The following is a 21,971-nucleotide window of genomic DNA, read 5'->3' on the forward strand; positions in this document are numbered from 1 at the left end:
AGTGCAGCATCGGAATCTAAAACTGGACTCAAAGGAGAGGTTCAAATCATAGAAAGTTAGAGTGTCAGTCCTCTTGTACTTAAGTCGGCATTGTGCATTTTGTAATAAATTTGGATGCAATTTCTGTGTTTCATCGTCAATAAGAAAGTCAAAGGGAAACAGTAAACCTGAAGTAAAGCATCGGAAACTAAAATTGAACTCACAGGAGAGGTTAAAATCGTAGAAATTTAGAGTGTCAGTCCTCTTGTACTTAAGTCGGCATTGGGCCTATTGTATTAAATTCGGATGCAATTTCTGTGTTTCATCTTCAATAAGTAGGTCCAAGGTATACAGTATACTTGAAGTGAAGCATCGGAATTTAAAACTGGATTCACAGGAGAGGTTTAATTCATAGAAAGTTAGAGTGTCTGTCCTCTTGTACTTAAGTCGGCAATGTGCCTTTTGTATTAAATTCGGATGCAATTTCTGTGGTTCATCGTCAATAAGAAGGTCCAAGGTATACAGAAAACCCTAAGAGAAAGCATCGGAATCTAAAACTAGTCTCACAGGAGCGGTTAAATCATTGATAGTTAGAGTGTCAGTCCTCTTGTACTTAAGGCCTCATTGTGCCTTTTGTATTAAATTCTAATGCAATTTCTGTCTTTCTTCGTCAATAAGAAAGTCTACGGTATACAGTAAACCTGAAGTGAAGCATCGGAATCTAAAACTGGTCTCACAGGAGAGGTTTAAATCATAGAAAGTTAGAGTGTCAGTCCTCTTGTACTTAAGTCGACATTATGCCTTTCGTATTAAATTCGGATGCAATTTCTGTGTTTCATCGTCAATAAGAAGGACCAAGGTTTACAGTAATCCTGAAGTGAAGCATCGGAATCTAAAACTGGACTCACAGGAGAGGTTCAAATCATAGAAATTTAGAGTGTCAGCCCTCTTGTACTTAAGTCGGCATTGTGCCTTTTGTATTAAATTGGGATGTAATTTCTGTATTTCATCGTCAATAAGAAGGTCAAAGGTATACACTAAACCTGAAGTGAAGCATCGGAATCTGAAACTGGACTCACAGGAGAGGTTAAAATCATAGAAAGTTACAATGTCAATCCTCTTGTACTTAAGTCGGCATTGTAACTTTTGTATTAAATCTGGATGCAATTTCTGTGCTTCATCGTCAAAAAGAAAGTCCAAGGGATACAGTAAACCTGAAGTTAAGCATCGGAATCTAAGACTGGACTCACAGGAGAGGTTCAAATCATAGGACGTCAGAGTGTCAGTCCTCTTATACTTAATTCGTCATTGTGCCTTTTGTATTAAATTCGGATGCAATTTCTGTGTTTCGTCGTCAATAAGAATGTCCAAGGTATACAGTAAACCTGAAGTGAAGCATCTGAATCTACAACTCAACTCACAGGAGAGGTTCAAATCATAGAAAGTTAGTGTGTTAGTCCTCTTGTACTTAAGTCGGCATTGGGCCTATTGTATTAAATTCGGATGCAATTTCTGTGTTTCATCGTCAGTAAGAAGGTCCAAGGTATACAGTAAACATGAAGTGAAGCATCGGAATTTAAAACTGGATTCACAGGAGAGGTTTAATTCATAGAAAGTTAGAGTGTCTGTCCACTTGTACTTAATTCGGCATTGTGCCTTTTGTATTAAATTCAGATGCAATTTCTGTGGTTCATCGTCAATAAGAAGGTCCAAGGTATACAGAAAACCTGAAGACAAAGCATCGGAATCTAAAATTAGTCTCACAGGAGCGGTTAAATCATAGAAAGCTAGAGTGTCAGTCCTCTTGTACTTAAGTCGGCATTGTGCCTTTTGTATTAAATTCGGATGCTATTTCTGTCTTTCCTCGTCAATAAGAAGGTCTAATGTATACAGTAAACCTGAAGTGAAGCATCGGAATCCAAAACTGGTCTCACAGGAGAGGTTAAAATCGTAGAAAGTTAGAGTGTCAGTCCTCTTGTACTTAAGTCGGCATTATGCCTTTTGTATTGAATTCGGATGCAATTTCTGTGTTTCATCGTCAATAAGAAGGTCCAAGATTTGCAGTAAACCTGAGTGAAGCATCGAAATCTAAAACTCAACTCACAGGAGAGGTTCAATTCATAGAAAGTTAGAGTGTCAGTCCTCTTGTACATAAGTCGGTATTGTGCCTTTCGTATTAAATTCGGATGCAATTTCTGTGTTTCATCGTTAATAAGAAGGTCTGAGGGATGCAGTAAACCGGAAGTGAAGCATCGGAATAAAAAATTAGACTCACAGGAGGGGTTCAAATCATAGAAGGTACAGTTTCAGTCCTCTTTAACGTAAGTCGGCATTGTGCCTTTTGTATTAAATTTGGATGCAATTTCTGTATTTCATCGTCAATAAGACGGTCCAAGGTATACAGTAAACCTGAAGTGATGCATCAGAATCCAAAACTGGACTCACAGGAGGGGTTCAAACCATAGGAAGTTAGAGTGTCAGGATTCGTGTACTTAAGTCGGCATTCCGCCTTTTGTATTGAATTCAAATGCAATTTCTGTGTTTCATCGTCAATTAGAAGTTCAAAGTGATACAAAAAACATGAAGTGCAGCATCGGAATCTAAAACTGGACTCAAAGGAGCGGTTCAAATCATAGAAAGTTAGAGTGTCAGTCCACTTGTACTTAAGTCGTCATTGTGCCTTTTGTATTACATTCGGATGCAATTTCTGTGTTTCATCGTCAATAAGAAAGTCCAAGGGATACAGTAAACCTGAAGTGAAGTATCGGAATCTAAAACTGGACTCACAGGAGAGGTTCAAATCATAGAAATTTAGAGTGTCAGTCCTCTTGTACATAAGTCGGCATTGTGCCTTTTGTATTAAATTCGGATGCAATTTCTATGCTTCATCGTCAATAAGAACGTCCAAGGGATACAGTTTACCTGAAGTTAAGCATCGGAATCTAAGACTGGACTCACAGGAGAGGTTCAAATCATAGGACGTCAGAGTGTCAGTCCTCTTATACTTAAGTCGGCATTATGCCTTTTGTATTAAATTCGGATGCAATATCTGTGTTTCATCGTCAATATGAAGGTCAAAGGTTTACAGTAAACCTGAGTGAAGCATCGAAATCTAAAACTGGACTCACAGGAGAGGTTCAAATCATAGAAAGTTAGTGTGTCAGTCCTCTTGTACTTATGTCGGCATTGCGCCTCTTGTATTAAATTCGGATGCAATTTCTGTGTTTCATCGTTAATAAGAAGGTCTGAGGGATACAGTAAACCGGAAGTGAAGCATCGGAATAAAAAATTTGACTCACAGGAGGGGTTCAAATCATAGAAAGTTAGAGTTTCAGTCCTCTTTAACTTAAGTCGGCATTGTGCCTTTTGTATTAAATTGGGATGCAATTTCTGTATTTCATCGTCAATAAGACGGTCCAAGGTATACAGTAAACCTGACGTGAAGCATCAGAATCCAAAACTGGACTCACAGGAGAGGTTCAAACCATACAAATTTAGAGTGTTAGGCCCATTGTACTTAAGTCGGCATTCTGCCTTTTGTATTGAATTCGCATGCAATTTTTGTGTTTCATCGTCAATTAGTAGTTCCAAGGGATACAGTAAACATGAAGTGCAGCATCGGAATCTAAAACTGGACTCAAAGGAGAGGTTCAAATCATAGAAAGTTAGAGTGTCAGTCCTCTTGTACTTAAGTCGGCATTGTGCCTTTTGTATACAATTCGGATGCAATTTCTATGCTTCATCGTCAATACGAACGTCCAAGGGATACAGTAAACCTGAAGTTAAGCATCGGAATCTAAGACTGGACTCACAGGAGAGGTTCAAATCATAGGACGTCAGAGTGTCAGTCCTCTTATCCTTAATTCGGCATTGTGCCTTTTGTATTAAATTCGGATGCAATTTCTGTGTTTCATCGTCAATAAAAAGGTCCAAGGGATACAGTAAACCTGAAGTGAAGCATCGGAATCTAAAACTGGACTCACAGGAGAGGTTCAAATCATAAAAAGTTAGAGGTCTGTCCTCTTGTACATAAGTCGGCACTGTGCCTTCTGTTTTAAATTCGGAAGCAATTTCTGTGTTTCATCGTCTATAAGAAGGTCCAAGGGATACAGTAAACCTGAAGTGAAGCATCGGAATCTAAAACTGGACTCACAGGAGAGGTTCAAATCTCAGAAAGTTAGAGTGTCAGTCCTCTTGTACTTAAGTGGGCATTGTGCCATTTGTATTAAATTCGGATGCAATTTCTGTATTTCATCGGCAATAAGGAGGTCCAAGGTGTACAGTAAACCTGAAGTGAAGCATCAGAATCCAAAACTGGACTCACAGGAGGGGTTCAAACCATAGAAAGGTAGAGTGTCAGGCCTCTTGTACTTAAGTCGGCATTCTGCCTTTCGTATTGAATTCGGATGCAATTTCTGTGTTTCATCGTCAATTTGAAGTTCCAAGGGATACAGTAAACATGAAGTGCAGCATCGGAATCTAAAACTGGACTCAAAGGAGAGGTTCAAATCACAGAAAGTTAGAGTGTCAGTCCTCTTGTACTTAAGTCGGCATTGTGCCTTTTGTATTAAATTCGGATGCAATTTCTGTGTTTCATCGTCAATAAGAAAGTCCAAGGGATACAGTAAACCTGAAGTGAAGCATCGGAAACTAAAACTGGACTCACTGGCGAGGTTCAAATCATAGAAATGTAGAGTGTCAGTCCTCTTGTACTTAAGTCGGCATTGTGCCTTTTGTATTCAATCGGGATGCAATTTCTGTATTTCATCGTCAATAAGAAGGTCCAAGGTATGCAGTAAACCTGAAGTGAAGCATCGGAATCTAAGACTGGACTCACAGGAGAGTTTCAAATCATAGGACGTCAGACTGTCAGTCCTCTTATGCTTTATTAGGCATAGTGCCTTTTGTATTGAATTCGGATGCAATTTCTTTGTTTCATCGTCAATAAGAATGTCCAAGGTATACAGTAAACCTGAAGTGAAGCATCGGAATTTACAACTCAACTCACAGGAGAGGTTCAAATCATAGAAAGTTAGTGTGTTAGTCCTCTTGTACTTAAGTCGGCATTGGGCCTATTGTATTAAATTCGGATGAAATTTCTGTGTTTCATCGTCAACAAGAAGGTCCAAGGGATACAGTAAACCTGAAGTGAAGCATCGGAATCCAAAACCGGACTCACAGGACAGGTTCAAATCATAGAAAGTTACAATGTCAGTCCTCTTGTACTTATGTCGGCATTGTGCCTTTTGCATTAAATTCGGATGAAATTTCTGTCTTTCTTCGTCAATAAGATGGTCTAAGGTATACAGTAAACCTGAAGTGAAGCATCGGAATCTAAAACTGGTCTCACAGGAGAGGTTTTAATCATAGAAAGTTAGAGTGTCAGTCCTCTTGTAGTTAAGTCGGCATTATACCTTTTGTATTAAATTCGGATGCAATATCTGCGTTTCATCGTCAATAAGAAGGTCCAAGGTTTACAGTAAACCTGAGTGAAGCATCGAAATCTAAAACTGGACGCACAGGAGAGGTTCAAATCATAGAAAGCTAGAGTGTCAGTCCTCTTGTACTTAAGTCGGCATTGTGCCTTTTGTATTATATTCGGATGCAATTTTTGTGCTTCATCGTCAATAAAAAGGTCCACGGTATACAGAAATCCTGAAGAGAAAGCATTGGAATCTAAAACTGCACTCACAGGAGCGGTTAAATCCTAGAAAGTTAGAGTGTCAGTCCTCTTGTACTTACGTCGTCATTGTGCCTTTTGTATTAAATTCGGATGCAATTTCTATGTTTCATCGTCAATAAGCAGATCCAAAGTATACAGTAAAAATGAAGTGAAGCATCGGAATCTAAAACTGGTCTCACAGGAGTGGTTTAAATCATAGAAAGTTAGAGTGTCAGTCCTCTTGTACTTAAGTCGGCATTGTGCCATTTGTATTAAATTCGGATGCAAATTCTGTGTTTCATCGTCAATAAGAAGGTCCAATGTTTACAGTAAACCTGAAGTGAAGCATCGAAATCTAAAACTCAACTCACAGGAGAGGTTCAAATCATAGAAAGCTAATGAGTCAGTCCTCTTGCACTTAAGTCGGCATTGTGCTTTTTGTATTAAATTTGGATGCAATTTCTGTGTTTCATCGTCAATAAAAAGGCCCAAGGGATACAGTAAACCTGAAGTGAAGCATCGGAATCTAAAACTGGACTCACAGGAGAGGTTCAAATCATAAAAAGTTAGAGGTCAGTCCTCTTGTACTTAAGTCGGCATTGTGCCTTCTGTATTAAATTCGGTAGCAATTTCTGTGTTTCATCGTTAATAAGAAGGTCCAAGGGATACAGTTAACCTGTAGTGAAGCATCGGAATCTAGAACTGGACTCTCAGGAGAGGTTCAAATCATAAAGAGTTAGAGGTCAGTCCTCTTGTACTTAAGTCGGAATTGTGCCTTCTGTATTAAATTCGGAAGCAATTTCTGTGTTTCATCGTTAATAAGAAGGTCTGTGGGATACAGTAAACCTGAAGTGAATCATCGGAATATAAAATTTGACTCACAGGAGGGGTTCAAATCATAGAAAGTTAGAGTTTCAGTCCTCTTTAACTTAAGTCGGCATTGTGCCTTTTGTATTAAATTGGGATGCAATTTCTGTATTTCATCGTCAATAAGACGGTCCAAGGTATACAGTAAACCTGAGGTGAAGCATCAGAATCCAAAACTGGACTCACAGGAGAGGTTCAAACCATAGAAAGTTAGAGTGTCAGGCCTCTTGTACTTAAGTCGGCATTCTGCCTTTTGTATTGAATTCAGATGCAATTTCTGTGTTTCATCGTCAATTAGAAGTTCCAAGGGATACAGTAAAAATGAAGTACAGCTTCGGAATCTAAAACTGGACTCAAAGGAGAAGTTCAAATCACGGAAAGTTAGAGTGTCAGTCCTCTTGTACTTAAGTCGGCATTGTGCCTTTTGTATTAAATTCGGATGCAATTTCTGTCTTTCATCGTCAATAAGAAAGTCCAAGGGATACAGTAAACCTGAAGTGAAGCATCGGAATCTTAAACTGGACTCACAGGAGAGGTTCAAATCATAGAAATTTAGAGTGTCAGTCCTCTTGTACATAAGTCGGCATTGTGCCTTTTGTATTAAATTCGGAAGCAATTTCTGTGTTTCATCGTCAATAAGAAGGTCCAAGGGATACAGTAAACCTGAAGTAAAGCATCAGAATCCAAAACTGGACTCACAGGAGAGGTTCAAACCATAGAAAGTTAGAGTGTCAGGCCTCTTGTACTTAAGTCGGCATTCTGCCTTTCGTATTGAATTCCTATGCAATTTCTGTGTTTCATCGTCAATTAGAAGTTCCAAGGGATACAGTAAACATGAAGTGCAGCATCGGAATCTAAAACTGGACTCAAAGGAGCGGTTCAAATCATAGAGAGTTAGAGTGTCAGTCCTCTTGTACTTAAGTCGGCATTGTGCCTTTTGTATTAAATTCGGATGCAATTTCTGTGTTCATTGTCAATTAGAAAGTCCAAGGGATACAGTAAACCTGAAGTGAAGCATCGGAATCTGAAACTGGACTCACAGGAGAGGTTAAAATCATAGAATGTTACAGTGTCAGACCTCTTGTACTTCAGTCGGCATTGTAACTTTTGTATTAAATCTGGATGCAATTTCTGTGCTTCATCGTCAATAAGAAAGTCCAAGGGATACAGTAAACCTGAAGTTAAGCATCGGAATCTAAGACTGGACTCACAGGAGAGGTTCAAATCATAGGACGGCAGAGAGTCAGTCCTCTTATACTTAATTCGGCATTGTGCCTTTTGTATTAAATTCGGATGCAATTTCTGTGTTTCATCGTCAATAAGAATGTCCAAGGTATACAGTAAACCTGAAGTGAAGCATCGGAAGCTACAACTCAACTCGCAGCAGAGGTTCAAATCATAGAAAGTTAGATTGTTAGTCCTCTTGTACTTAAGTCGGCATTGGGCCTATTGTATTAAATTCGGATGCAATTTCTGTGTTTCATCGTCAATAAGAAGGTCCAAGGTATACAGTATACCTGAAGTGAAGCATCGGAATCTATAACTGGTCTCACAGGAGAGGTTTAAATCATAGAAAGGTAGAGTGTCAGTCCTCTTGTACTTAAGTCAGCATTATGCCTTTTGTATTAAATTCGGATGCAATTTCTGTGTTTCATCGTCAATAAGAAGGACCAAGGTTTACAGTAAACCTGAAGTGAAGCATCGGAATCTAAAACTGGACTCACAGGAGAGGTTCAAATCATAGAAATTTAGAGTGTCAGTCCTCTTGTACTTAAGTCGGCCTTGTGCTTTTGTATTAAATTTGGATGCAATTTCTGTATTTCATCGTCAATAAGAAGGTCCAAGGTATACCGTAAACCTGAAGTGAAGCATCGGAATCTGAAACTGGACACACAGGAGAGGTTAAAATCATAGAAAGTTACAATGTCAGTCCTCTTGTACTTAAGTCGGCATTGTAACTTTTGTATTAAATCTGGATGCAATTTCTGTGCTTCATCGTCAATAAGAAAGTCCAAGGGATACAGTAAACCTCAAGTTAAGCATCGGAATCTAAGACTGGACTCACAGGAGAGGTTCAAATCATAGGACGTCAGAGTGTCAGTCCTCTCACACTTAATTCGGCATTGTCCCTTTTGTATTAAATTCGGATGCAATTTCTGTGTTTCATCGTCAATAAGAATGTCCAAGGTATACAGTAAACCAGAAGTGAAGCATCGGAATCTAAAACTGCACTCACAGGAAAGTTTAAAATCATAGAGAGTTAGAGTGTCAGTCCTCTTGTGCATAGGTCGTCATTGTGCCTTTTGAATTTAATTCCGAACCAATTCCTGTGTTTAATCGTCAATTAGAAGGTCCAAGGTATACAGTAAACCTGATGTGAAGCATCAGAATCTAAAACTGGACTCACAGCAGAGGTTTTAATCATAGAAATTTAGTGTGTCTGTCCTCTTGTACTTAAGTCGGCATTGTGCCTTTTGTATTAAATTCGGATGCAATTTCTGTATTTCATCGTCAATAAGACGGTCCAAGGTATACAGTAACACTGAGGTGAAGCATCAGAATCCAAAACTGGACTCTCAGGAGAGGTTCAAATAATAGAAAGTTAGAGTGTCAGGCCTCTTGTACTTAAGTCGGCATTCTGCCTTTTGTATTGAATTCAGATGCATGTTCTGTGTTTCATCGTCAATTAGAAGTTCCAAGGGATACAGTAAACATGAAGTGCAGCTTCGGAATCTAAAACTGGACTCAAAGGAGAAGTTCAAATCTTAGAAAGTTAGAGTGTCAGTCCTCTTGTACTTAAGTCGGCATTGTGCCTTTTGTATTAAATTCGGATGCAATTTCTGTCTTTCATCGTCAATAAGAAAGTCCAAGGGATACAGTAAACCTGAAGTGAAGCATCGGAATCTTAAACTGGACTCACAGGAGAGGTTCAAATCATAGAAATTTAGAGTGTCAGTCCTCTTGTACATAAGTCGGCATTGTGCCTTTTGTATTAAATTCGGAAGCAATTTCTGTGTTTCATCGTCAATAAGAAGGTCCAAGGGATACAGTAAACCTGAAGTGAAGCATCGGAATCTAAAACTGGACTCACAGGAGAGGTTCAAATCACAGAAAGTTAGAGTGTCAGTTCTCTTGTACTTAAGTGGGCATTGTGCCTTTTGTATTAAATTCGGATGCAATTTCTGTATTTCATCGGCAATAAGAAGGTCCAAGGTATACAGTAAACCTGAAGTAAAGCATCAGAATCCAAAACTGGACTCACAGGAGAGGTTCAAACCATAGAAAGTTAGAGTGTCAGGCCTCTTGTACTTAAGTCGGCATTCTGCCTTTCGTATTGAATTCGGATGCAATTTCTGTGTTTCATCGTCAATTAGAAGTTCCAAGAGATACAGTAAACATGAAGTGCAGCATCGGAATCTAAAACTGGACTCAAAGGAGATGTTCAAATCATAGAGAGTTAGAGTGTCAGTCCTCTTGTACTTAAGTCGGCATTGTGCCTTTTGTATTAAATTCGGATGCAATTTCTGTGTTTCATCGTCAATTAGAAAGTCCAAGGGATACAGTAAACCTGAAGTAAAGCATCGGAATCTGAAACTGGACTCACAGGAGAGGTTAAAATCATAGAACGTTACAGTGTCAGATCTCTTGTACTTAAGTCGGCATTGTAACCCTTGTATTAAATCTGGATGCAATTTCTGTGCTTCATCGTCAATAAGAAAGTCCAAGGGATACGGTAAACCTGAAGTTAAGCATCGGAATCTAAGACTGGACTCACAGGAGAGGTTCAAATCATAGGACGTCAGAGTGTCAGTCCTCTTATACTTAATTCGGCATTGTCCCTTTTGTATTAAATTCGGATGCAATTTCTGTGTTTCATCGTCAATAAGAATGTCCAAGGTATACAGTAAACCAGAAGTGAAGCATCGGAATCTAAAACTGCACTCACAGGAAAGTTTAAAATCATAGAGAGTTAGAGTGTCAGTCCTCTTGTGCTTAGGTCGTCATTGTGCCTTTTGAATTTAATTCCGAACCAATTCCTGTGTTTAATCGTCAATTAGAAGGTCCAAGGTATACAGCAAACCTGATGTGAGGCATCAGAATCTAAAACTGGACTCACAGCAGAGGTTTTAATCATAAAAATTTAGTGTGTCTGTCCATGTTGTACTTATGTCGGCATTGTGCCTTTTGTATTAAATTCGGATGCAATTTCTGTATTTCATCGTCAATAAGACGGTCCAAGGTATACAGTAAACCTGAGGTGAAGCATCAGAATCCAAAACTGGACTCACAGGAGAGGTTCAAACCATAGAAAGTTAGATTGTCAGGCCTCCTGTTCTTAAGTCGGCATTCTGCCTTTTGTATTGAATTCAGATGCAATTTCTGTGTTTCATCGTCAATTAGAAGTTCCAAGGGATACAGTAAACATGAAGTGCAGCTTCGGAATCTAAAACTGGACTCAAAGGAGAAGTTCAAATCATAGAAAGTTAGAGTGTCAGTCCTCTTGTACTTAAGTCGGCATTGTGCCTTTTGTATTAAATTCGGATGCAATTTCTGTCTTTCATCGTCAATAAGAAAGTCCAAGGGATACAGTAAACCTGAAGTGAAGCGTCGGAATCTTAAACCGGACTCACAGGAGAGGTTCGAATCATAGAAATTTAGATTGTCAGTCCTCTTGTACATAAGTCGGCATTGTGCCTTTTGTATTAAATTCGGAAGCAATTTCTGTGTTTCATCGTCAATAAGAAGGTCCAAGTGATACAGTAAACCTGAAGTGAAGCAACGGAATCTATTACTGGACTCACAGGAGAGGTTCAAATCACAGAAAGTTAGAGTGTCAGTTCTCCTGTACTTAAGTGGGCATTGTGCCTTTTGTATTAAATTCGGATGCAATTTCTGTATTTCATCGGCAATAAGAAGGTCCAAGGTATACAGTAAACCTGAAGTAAAGCATCATAATCCAAAACTGTACTCACAGGAGAGGTTCAAACCATAGAAAGTTAGAGTGTCAGGCCACTTGTACTTAAGTCGGCATTCTGCCTCTCGTATTGAATTCGGATGCAATTTCTGTGTTTCATCGTCAATTAGAAGTTCCAAGGGATACAGTAAACATGAAGTGCAGCATCGGAATCTAAAACTAGACTCAAAGGAGAGGTTCAAATCATAGAGAGTTAGAGTGTCAGTCCTCTTGTACTTAAGTCGGCATTGTGCCTTTTGTATTAAATTCGGATGCAATTTCTGTGTTTCATGGTCAATAAGAATGTCCAAGGTATACAGTAAACGTGAAGTGAAGCATCGGAATCTACAACTCAACTCGCAGGAGAGGTTCAAATCATAGAAAGTTAGAGTGTTAGTCCTCTTGTACTTAAGTCGGCATTGGGCCTATTGTATTAAATTCGGATGCAATTTCTGTGTTTCATCGTCAATAAGAAGGTCCAAGGTATACAGTAAACCAGAAGTGAAGCATCGGAATCTAAAACTGCACTCACAGGAAAGTTTAAAATCATAGAGAGTTAGAGTGTCAGTCCTCTTGTGCTTAGGTCGTCATTGTGCCTTTTGAATTTAATTCCGAACCAATTCCTGTGTTTAATCGTCAATTAGAAGGTCCAAGGTATACAGTAAACCTGATGTGAAGCATCAGAATCTAAAACTGGACTCACAGCAGAGGTTTTAATCATAGAAATTTAGTGTGTCTGTCCTCTTGTACTTAAGTCGGCATTGTGCGTTTTGTATTAAATTCGGATGCAATTTCTGTGTTTCATCGTCAATAAGAATGTCCAAGGTATACAGAAAACCTGAAGAGAAAGCATCGGAATCTAAAACTAGTCTCACAGGAGCGGTTAAATCATAGAAAGTTAGAGTGTCAGTCCTCTTGTACTTAAGTCGGCATTGTACCTTTTGTATTAAATTCGGATGCTATTTCTGTCTTTCTTCGACAAAACGAAGGTCTAAGGTATACAGTAAACCTGAAGTGAAGCATCGGAATCTAAAACCGGTCTCACAGGAGAGGTTTAAATCATAGAAAGTTAGAGTGTCAGTCCTCTTGTACTTAGGTCGGCATTATGCCTTTTGTATTAAATTCGGATGCAATATTTGTGTTTCATCGTCAATAAGAAGGTCTAAGGTTTACAGTAAACCTGAGTGAAGCATCGAAATCTAAAACTCAACACACAGGAGAGGTTCAAATCATAGAAAGTTAGAGTGTCAGTCCCCTTGTACTTAAGTCGGCATTGTGCCTTTTGTATTAAATTCGGATGCATTTTCTGTGTTTCATCTTTAATAAGAAGGTCTGAGGGATACAGTAAACCTGAAGTGAAGCATCGGAATAAAAAATTTGACTCACAGGAGTTGTTCGAATCATAGAAAGTTAGAGTTTCAGTCCTCTTTACCTTAAGTCGGCATTGTGCTTTTTGTATTAAATTGGGATGCAATTTCTGTATTTCATCGTCAATAAGACGGTCCAAGGTATACAGTAAACCTGAAGTGAAGCATCAGAATCCAAAACTGGACTCACAGGAGAGGTTCAAACAATAGAAAGGTAGAGTGTCAGGCCTCTTGTACATAAGTCGGCATTCTGCCTTTTGTATTGAATTCGGATGCAATTTCTGTGTTTCATCGTCAATTAGAAGTTCCAAGGGATACAGTAAATATGAAGTGCAGCATCGGAATCTATAATTGGACTCAAAGGAGAGGTTCAAGTCATAGATAGTTAGAGTGTCAGTCCTCTTGTACTTAAGTCGGCATTGTGGCTTTTGTATTAAATTCGGATGCAATTTCTGTGTTTCATCGTCAATAAGAAAGTCCAAGGGATACAGTAAACCTGAAGTGAAGCATCAGAATCTAAAACTGGACTCACAGGACAGGTTCAAATCATAGAAATTTAGAGTGTCAGTCCTCTTGTACATAAGTTGGCATTGTGCCTTTTGTATTAAATTCGGATGCAATTTCTGTGCTTCATCGACAACAAGAACGTCCAAGGGATACAATAAACCTGAAGTTAAGAATCGGAATCTAAGACTGGACTCACAGGAGAGGTTCAAATCATAGGACGTCAGAGTGTCAGTCCTCTCATACTTAATTCGGCATTGTGCCTTTTGTATTAAATTCGGATGCAATTTCTGTGTTTCATCGTCAATAAAAAGGTCCAAGGGATACAGTAAACCTGATGTGAAGCATCGGAATCTAAAACTGGACTCACAGGAGAGGTTCAAATCAAAAAAGTTAGAGGTCAGTCCTCTTGTACTTAAGTCGGCATTGTGCCATCTGTATTACATTCGGAAGCAATTTCTGTGTTTCATCGTCAATAACAAGGTCCAAGGGATACAGTAAACCTGAAGTGAAGCATCGGAATCTAAAACTGGACTCACAGGAGAGGTTCAAATCACAGAAAGTTAGAGTGCCAGTCCTCTTGTACTTAAGTGGGCATTGTGCCTTTTGTATTAAATTCGGATGCAATTTCTGTATTTCATCGGCAATAAGAGAGTCCAAGGTATACAGTAAACCTAAAGTGAAGCATCAGAATCCAAAACGGGACACACAGGAGAGGTTCAAACCATAGAAAGTTAGAGTGTCAGGCCTCTTTACTTAAGTCGGCATTCTGCCTTTCGTATTGAATTCGGATGCAATTTCTGTGTTTCATCGTCAATTAGAAGTTCCAAGGGATACAGTAAACATGAAGTGCAGCATCGGAATCTAAAACTGGACTCAAAGGAGAGGTTCAACTCATAGACATTTAGAGTGTCAGTCCTCTTGTACTTAAGTCGGCATTGTGCCTTTTGTATTAAATTCGGATGCAATTTCTGTGTTTCATCGTCAATAAGTAAGTCCAAGGGATAGAGTAAACCTGAAGTGAAGCATCGGGATCTAAAACAGGACTCACAGGAGAGGTTCAAATCATAGAAATTTAGAGTGTCAGTCCTCTTGTACTTAAGTCGGCATTGTGCCTTTTGTATTAAATTGGGATGCAATTTCTGTATTTCATCGTCAATAAGAAGGTCCAAGGTATACAGTAAACCTGAAGTGAAGCATCGGAATCTGAAACTGGACTCACAGGAGAGGTTAAAATCATAGAAAGTTACAGTGTCAGACCTCTTGTACTTAAGTCGGCATTGTAACTTTTTTATTAAATCTGGATGCAATTTCTGTGCTTCATCGTCAATAAGAAAGTCCAAGGGATACAGTAAACCTGAAGTTAAGCATCGGAATCTAAGACTGGACTCACAGGAGAGGTTCAAATCATAGGACGTCAGAGTGTCAGTTCTCTTATACATAATTCGGCATTGTGCCTTTTGTATAAAATTCGGATGCAATTTCTGTGTTTCATCGTCAATAAGAATGTCCAAGGTATACAGTTAACCTGAAGAGAAGCATCGGAATCTACAACTCAACTCACAGGAGAGGTTCAAGTCATAGAAAGTTAGAGTGTCAGTCCTCTTGTACTTAAGTCGGCATTATGCCTTTTGTATTAAATTCGGATGCAATTTCTGTGTTTCATCGTCAATAAGAAGGTCCAAGGGATACAGTAAACCTGAAGTGAAGCATCGGAATCTAAAACTGGACTCACAGGAGAGGTTCAAATCATAGAAAGTTAGAGTGTCTGTCCTCTTGTACTTAAGTCGGCATTGTGCCTTTTGTATTAAATTCGGATGCAATTTTTGTGCTTTATCGTCAATAAAAAGGTCTACGGTATACAGAAAACCTGAAGAGAAAGCATCGGAATCTAAAACTGGTCTCACAGGAGTGGTTTAAATCATAGAAAGTTAGAGTGTCAGTCGTCATGTACTTAAGTCGGCATTGTGCCTTTTGTATTAAAGTCGGATGATAATTCTGTGTTTCATCGTCAATAAGAAGGTCCAATGTTTACAGTAAACCTGAAGTGAAGCATCGAAATCTAAAACTCAACTCACAGGAGAGGTTCAAATCATAGAAAGCTAGAGTGTCAGTCCTCTTGCACTTAAGTCGGCATTGTGCCTTTTGTATTAAATTTGGATGCAGTTTCTGTAATTCATCGTCAATAAAAAGGTCCAAGGGATACAGTAAACCTGAAGTGAAGCATCGGAATCTAAAACTGGTCTCAAAGGAGAGGTTCAAATCATAAAAAGTTAGAGGTCAGTCCTCTTGTACTTAAGTCGGCATTGTGCCTTCTGTATTAAATTCGGAAGCAATTTCTGTGTTTCATCGTCAATAAGAAGGTCCAAGGGATACAGTAAACCTGAAGTGAAGCATCGGTATCTAAAGCTGGACTCACAGGAGAGGTTCAAATGATAGAAAGTTAGAGTGTCAGTCTTCTTGTACTTAAGTCGGCATTGTAAATTTTGTATTAAATTCGGATGCAATTTCTGTATTTCATCGTCAATAAGAAGGTCCAAGGTATACAGTAAACTTAAAGTGAAGCATCGGAATCTAAAACTGGACTCACAGGAGAGGTTCAAATCACAGAAGTTAGAGTGCCAGTCCTCTTGTACTTAAGTGGGCATTCTCCCTTTAGTATTAAATTCGGATGCAATTTCTGTATTTCATCGGCAATAAGAAGGTCCAAGGTATACAGTAAACCTGAAGTGAAGCATCAGAATCCAAAACTGGACTCACAGGACGGGTTCAAACCATAGAAAGTTAGAGTGTCAGTCCTCTTGTACTTAAGTCGGCATTGTGCCATTTGTATTAAATTCGGTTCCAATTTCTGTGTTTCATCGTCAATAAGAATGTCCAAGGTATACAGTAAACCTGAAGTAAAGCATCGGAATCTGCAACTCAATTCACAGGAGAGGTTCAAATCATAGAAATTTAGAGTGTTAGTCCTCTTGTACTTAAGTCGGCATTGGGCCTATTGTATTAAATTCGGATGCAATTTCTGTGTTTCATCGTCAATAAGAAGGTCCAAGGTATACAGTAAACCTGAAGTGAAGCATCGGAATTTAAAACTGGATTCACAGGAGAGGTTTAATTCATAGAAAGTTAGAGTGTCTGTCCTCTTGTACTTAAGTCGACATTGTGCCTTTTGTATTAAATTCGGATGCAATTTCTGTGGTTCATGGTCAATAAGAAGGACCAAGATATACAGAAAACGTGAAGAGAAAGCATCGGAATCTAAAACTAGTCTCACAGGAGCGGTTAAATCATAGAAAGTTAGAACGTCAGTCCTCTTGTACTTAAGTCGGCATTGTGCCTTTTGTATTACATTCGGATGCAATTTCTGTCTTTCTTCGTCAATAAGAAGGTCTAAGGTATACAGTAAACCTGAAGTGAAACATCGGAATCTAAAACTGGTCTCACAGGAGAGGTTTAAATCATAGAAAGTTAGAGTGTCAGTCCACTTGTACTTAAGTCGGCATTGTGCCTTTTGTATTAAATTCGGATGCAATGTCTGTGTTTCATCGTCAATAAGAAGATCCAAGGGATACAGTTAACCTGAAGTGAAGCATCGGTATCTAAAACTGGACTCACAGGAGGGGTTCAAATGATAGGAAGTTACAGTGTCAGTCCTCTTGTACTTAAGTCGGCATTGTGCCTTTTGTATTAAATCTGGATGAAATTTTTTGCTTCATCGTCAATAAGACGCTCCAAGGGATACAGTAAGACTGATGTTAAGCATCGGAATCTAATACTGGACTCACAGGAGACGTTCAAATCATAGGACGTTAGAGTGTCAGTCCTCTTGTACTTAATTCGGCATTGTGCCTTTTGTATTAAATTCGGATGAAATTTCTGTGTTTCATCGTCAATGAGAAGGTCCAAGGGATACAGTAAACCTGAAGTGAAGCATCGGAATCTAAAACTGGACTCGCAGGAGAGGTTCATATCATAGAAAGTAAGAGTGTCTGTCCTCTTGTACTTAAGTCGGCATTGTGCCTTTTGAATTAAATTCGGATGCAATTTCTGTGTTTCATCGTCAATAAGAATGTCCAAGATATACAATAACCCTGAAGTAAAGCATCGGAATCTTCAACTCACACTTAGGAGAGGTTCAAATCATAGAAAGTTAGAGTGTCAGTCCTCTTGTACTTAAGTTGGCATTGTGCCTTTTCCATTTAATTCGGAAGCAATTTCTGTGTTTCATCGTCAATAAGAATGTCGAAGGTATAGAGTAAACCTGAAGTGAAGCATCGGAATCTAAAACTGGATTGAAAGGAAAGGTTTAAATCATAGGAAGTTAGAGTATCATTCCTCTTGTACTTAAGTCGGCATTGTACCTTTTGTATTAAATTCGGATGCAATTTCTGTGTTTCATCATCAATAAGAAGGACCAAGGGATACAGTAAACCTGAAGTGAAGCATCGGAATCTAAAACTGGACTCACAGGAGAGGTTCAAATCATAGAACGTTGGTGTGTCAGTCACCTTGTACTGAAGACGGCAATGTGCCTTTTGTATTAGATTCGGATGCAATTTCTGTGGTTCATCGCCAATAAGAAGGTCCAAGGAATAGAGTAAACCTGAAGTGAAGCATCGGAATCCAAAACTGGACTCACAAGAGAGCTTCAAATCGCAGAAAGTTAGAGTGTCAGTGCTCATGTACTTAAGTCGGCATTGTGCCTTTTTTAATAAATTCGGATGCAATTTTTGTGTTTCATCGTCAATAAGAAGGTCCAAGGGATACAGTAAACCTGAAGTGAAGCATCGGAATCCAAAACCGGGCTCACAAGAGAGGTTCAAATCATAGCAAGTTATAGTGTCAGTCCTCTTTTACTTAAGTCGGCATTGTGCCTTTTGTATTAAATTCGGATTCAATTTCTGTGTTTCATCGTCAAATAGAAGGTCCAAGGGATACAGTAAACCTGAAATGAAGCATCGGAATCTAAAACTGGACTCACAGGTAAGGTTCAAATCATAGAAAGTTAGAGTGTCAGTCCTCTAGTTCTTAAGTCGGCATTGTGCCATTTGTATTAAATTCGGATGCAATTTCTGTGTTCCATCGTCAATAAGAAGGTCCAAGGGATACAGTAAACTTGAAGTGCAGCATCGGAATCTAAAACTGGGCTCAAAGGCGAGGTTCAAATCATTGAAAGTTAGAGTGTGAGTCCTCTTGTACTTATGTCGGCATTGTGCCTTTTGTATTAAATTCGGATGCAATTTCTGTATTTCATCGTCAATAAGAAGGTCCAAGGTATACTGTAAACCTGAAGTGAAGCGTCGGAATCTAAAACTGGACTCACAGGAGAGGTTCAAATCATAGAAAGTTAGAGTGTCAGTCCTCTTGTAGTTAAGTCGGCATTATACCTTTTGTATTAAATTCGGATGCAATATCTGCGTTTCATCGTCAATAAGAAGGTCCAAGGTTTACAGTAAACCTGAGTGAAGCATCGAAATCTAAAACTGCACTCACAGGAGCGGTTAAATCCTAGAAAGTTAGAGTGTCAGTCCTCTTGTACTTACGTCGTCATTGTGCCTTTTGTATTAAATTCGGATGCAATTTCTATGTTTCATCGTCAATAAGCAGATCCAAAGTATACAGTAAAAATGAAGTGAAGCATCGGAATCTAAAACTGGTCTCACAGGAGTGGTTTAAATCATAGAAAGTTAGAGTGTCAGTCCTCTTGTACTTAAGTCGGCATTGTGCCATTTGTATTAAATTCGGATGCAAATTCTGTGTTTCATCGTCAATAAGAAGGTCCAATGTTTACAGTAAACCTGAAGTGAAGCATCGAAATCTAAAACTCAACTCACAGGAGAGGTTCAAATCATAGAAAGCTAATGAGTCAGTCCTCTTGCACTTAAGTCGGCATTGTGCATTTTGTATTAAATTTGGATGCAATTTCTGTGTTTCATCGTCAATAAAAAGGCCCAAGGGATACAGTAAACCTGAAGTGAAGCATCGGAATCTAAAACTGGACTCACAGGAGAGGTTCAAATCATAAAAAGTTAGAGGTCAGTCCTCTTGTACTTAAGTCGGCATTGTGCCTTCTGTATTAAATTCGGTAGCAATTTCTGTGTTTCATCGTTAATAAGAAGGTCCAAGGGATACAGTTAACCTGTAGTGAAGCATCGGAATCTAGAACTGGACTCTCAGGAGAGGTTCAAATCATAAAAAGTTAGAGGTCAGTCCTCTTGTACTTAAGTCGGAATTGTGCCTTCTGTATTAAATTCGGAAGCAATTTCTGTGTTTCATCGTTAATAAGAAGGTCTGTGGGATACAGTAAACCTGAAGTGAAGCATCGGAATATAAAATTTGACTCACAGGAGGGGTTCAAATCATAGAAAGTTAGAGTTTCAGTCCTCTTTAACATAAGTCGGCATTGTGCCTTTTGTATTAAATTGGGATGCAATTTCTGTATTTCATCGTCAATAAGACGGTCCAAGGTATACAGTAAACCTGAGGTGAAGCATCAGAATCCAAAACTGGACTCACAGGAGAGGTTCAAACCATAGAACGTTAGAGTGTCAGGCCTCTTGTACTTAAGTCGGCATTCTGCCTTTTGTATTGAATTCAGATGCAATTTCTGTGTTTCATCGTCAATTAGAAGTTCCAAGGGATACAGTAAAAATGAAGTACAGCTTCGGAATCTAAAACTGGACTCAAAGGAGAAGTTCAAATCACGGAAAGTTAGAGTGTCAGTCCTCTTGTACTTAAGTCGGCAATGTGCCTTTTGTATTAAATTCGGATGCAATTTCTGTCTTTCATCGTCAATAAGAAAGTCCAAGGGATACAGTAAACCTGAAGTGAAGCATCGGAATCTTAAACTGGACTCACAGGAGAGGTTCAAATCATAGAAATTTAGAGTGTCAGTCCTCTTGTACATAAGTCGGCATTGTGCCTTTTGTATTAAATTCGGAAGCAATTTCTGTGTTTCATCGTCAATAAGAAGGTCCAAGGGATACAGTAAACCTGAAGTAAAGCATCAGAATCCAAAACTGGACTCACAGGAGAGGTTCAAACCATAGAAAGTTAGAGTGTCAGGCCTCTTGTACTTAAGTCGGCATTCTGCCTTTCGTATTGAATTCGGATGCAATTTCTGTGTTTCATCGTCAATTAGAAGTTCCAAGGGATACAGTAAACATGAAGTGCAGCATCGGAATCTAAAACTGGACTCAAAGGAGCGGTTCAAATCATAGAGAGTTAGAGTGTCAGTCCTCTTGAACTTAAGTCGGCATTGTGCCTTTTGTATTAAATTCGGATGCAATTTCTGTGTTCATTGTCAATTAGAAAGTCCAAGGGATACAGTAAACCTGAAGTGAAGCATCGGAATCTGAAACTGGACTCACAGGAGAGGTTAAAATCATAGAATGTTACAGTGTCAGACCTCTTGTACTTCAGTCGGCATTGTAACTTTTGTATTAAATCTGGATGCAATTTCTGTGCTTCATCGTCAATAAGAAAGTCCAAGGGATACAGTAAACCTGAAGTTAAGCATCGGAATCTAAGACTGGACTCACAGGAGAGGTTCAAATCATAGGACGGCAGAGTGTCAGTCCTCTTATACTTAATTCGGCATTGTGCCTTTTGTATTAAATTCGGATGCAATTTCTGTGTTTCATCGTCAATAAGAATGTCCAAGGTATACAGTAAACCTGAAGTGAAGCATCGGAATCTACAACTCAACTCGCAGCAGAGGTTCAAATCATAGAAAGTTAGATTGTTAGTCCTCTTGTACTTAAATCGGCATTGGGCCTATTGTATTAAATTCGGATGCAATTTCTGTGTTTCATCGTCAATAAGAAGGTCCAAGGTATACAGTATACCTCAAGTGAAGCATCGTAATCTAAAACTGGTCTCACAGGAGAGGTTTAAATCATAGAAAGGTAGAGTGTCAGTCCTCTTGTACTTAAGTCAGCATTATGCCTTTTGTATTAAATTCGGATGCAATTTCTGTGTTTCATCGTCAATAAGAAGGACCAAGGTTTACAGTAAACCTGAAGTGAAGCATCGGAATCTAAAACTGGACTCACAGGAGAGGTTCAAATCATAGAAATTTAGAGTGTCAGTCCTCTTGTACTTAAGTCGGCCTTGTGCTTTTGTATTAAATTTGGATGCAATTTCTGTATTTCATCGTCAATAAGAAGGTCCAAGGTATACCGTAAACCTGAAGTGAAGCATCGGAATCTGAAACTGGACACACAGGAGAGGTTAAAATCATAGAAAGTTACAATGTCAGTCCTCTTGTACTTAAGTCGGCATTGTAACTTTTGTATTAAATCTGGATGCAATTTCTGTGCTTCATCGTCAATAAGAAAGTCCAAGGGATACAGTAAACCTCAAGTTAAGCATCGGAATCTAAGACTGGACTCACAGGAGAGGTTCAAATCATAGGACGTCAGAGTGTCAGTCCTCTTATACTTAATTCGGCATTGTCCCTTTTGTATTAAATTCGGATGCAATTTCTGTGTTTCATCGTCAATAAGAATGTCCAAGGTATACAGTAAACCAGAAGTGAAGCATCGGAATCTAAAACTGCACTCACAGGAAAGTTTAAAATCATAGAGAGTTAGAGTGTCAGTCCTCTTGTGCATAGGTCGTCATTGTGCCTTTTGAA

The sequence above is a fragment of the Schistocerca serialis genome, chromosome 2 (assembly GCF_023864345.2).
Source record: "Schistocerca serialis cubense isolate TAMUIC-IGC-003099 chromosome 2, iqSchSeri2.2, whole genome shotgun sequence".
In the NCBI taxonomy this organism is placed as follows: domain Eukaryota; kingdom Metazoa; phylum Arthropoda; class Insecta; order Orthoptera; family Acrididae; genus Schistocerca; species Schistocerca serialis.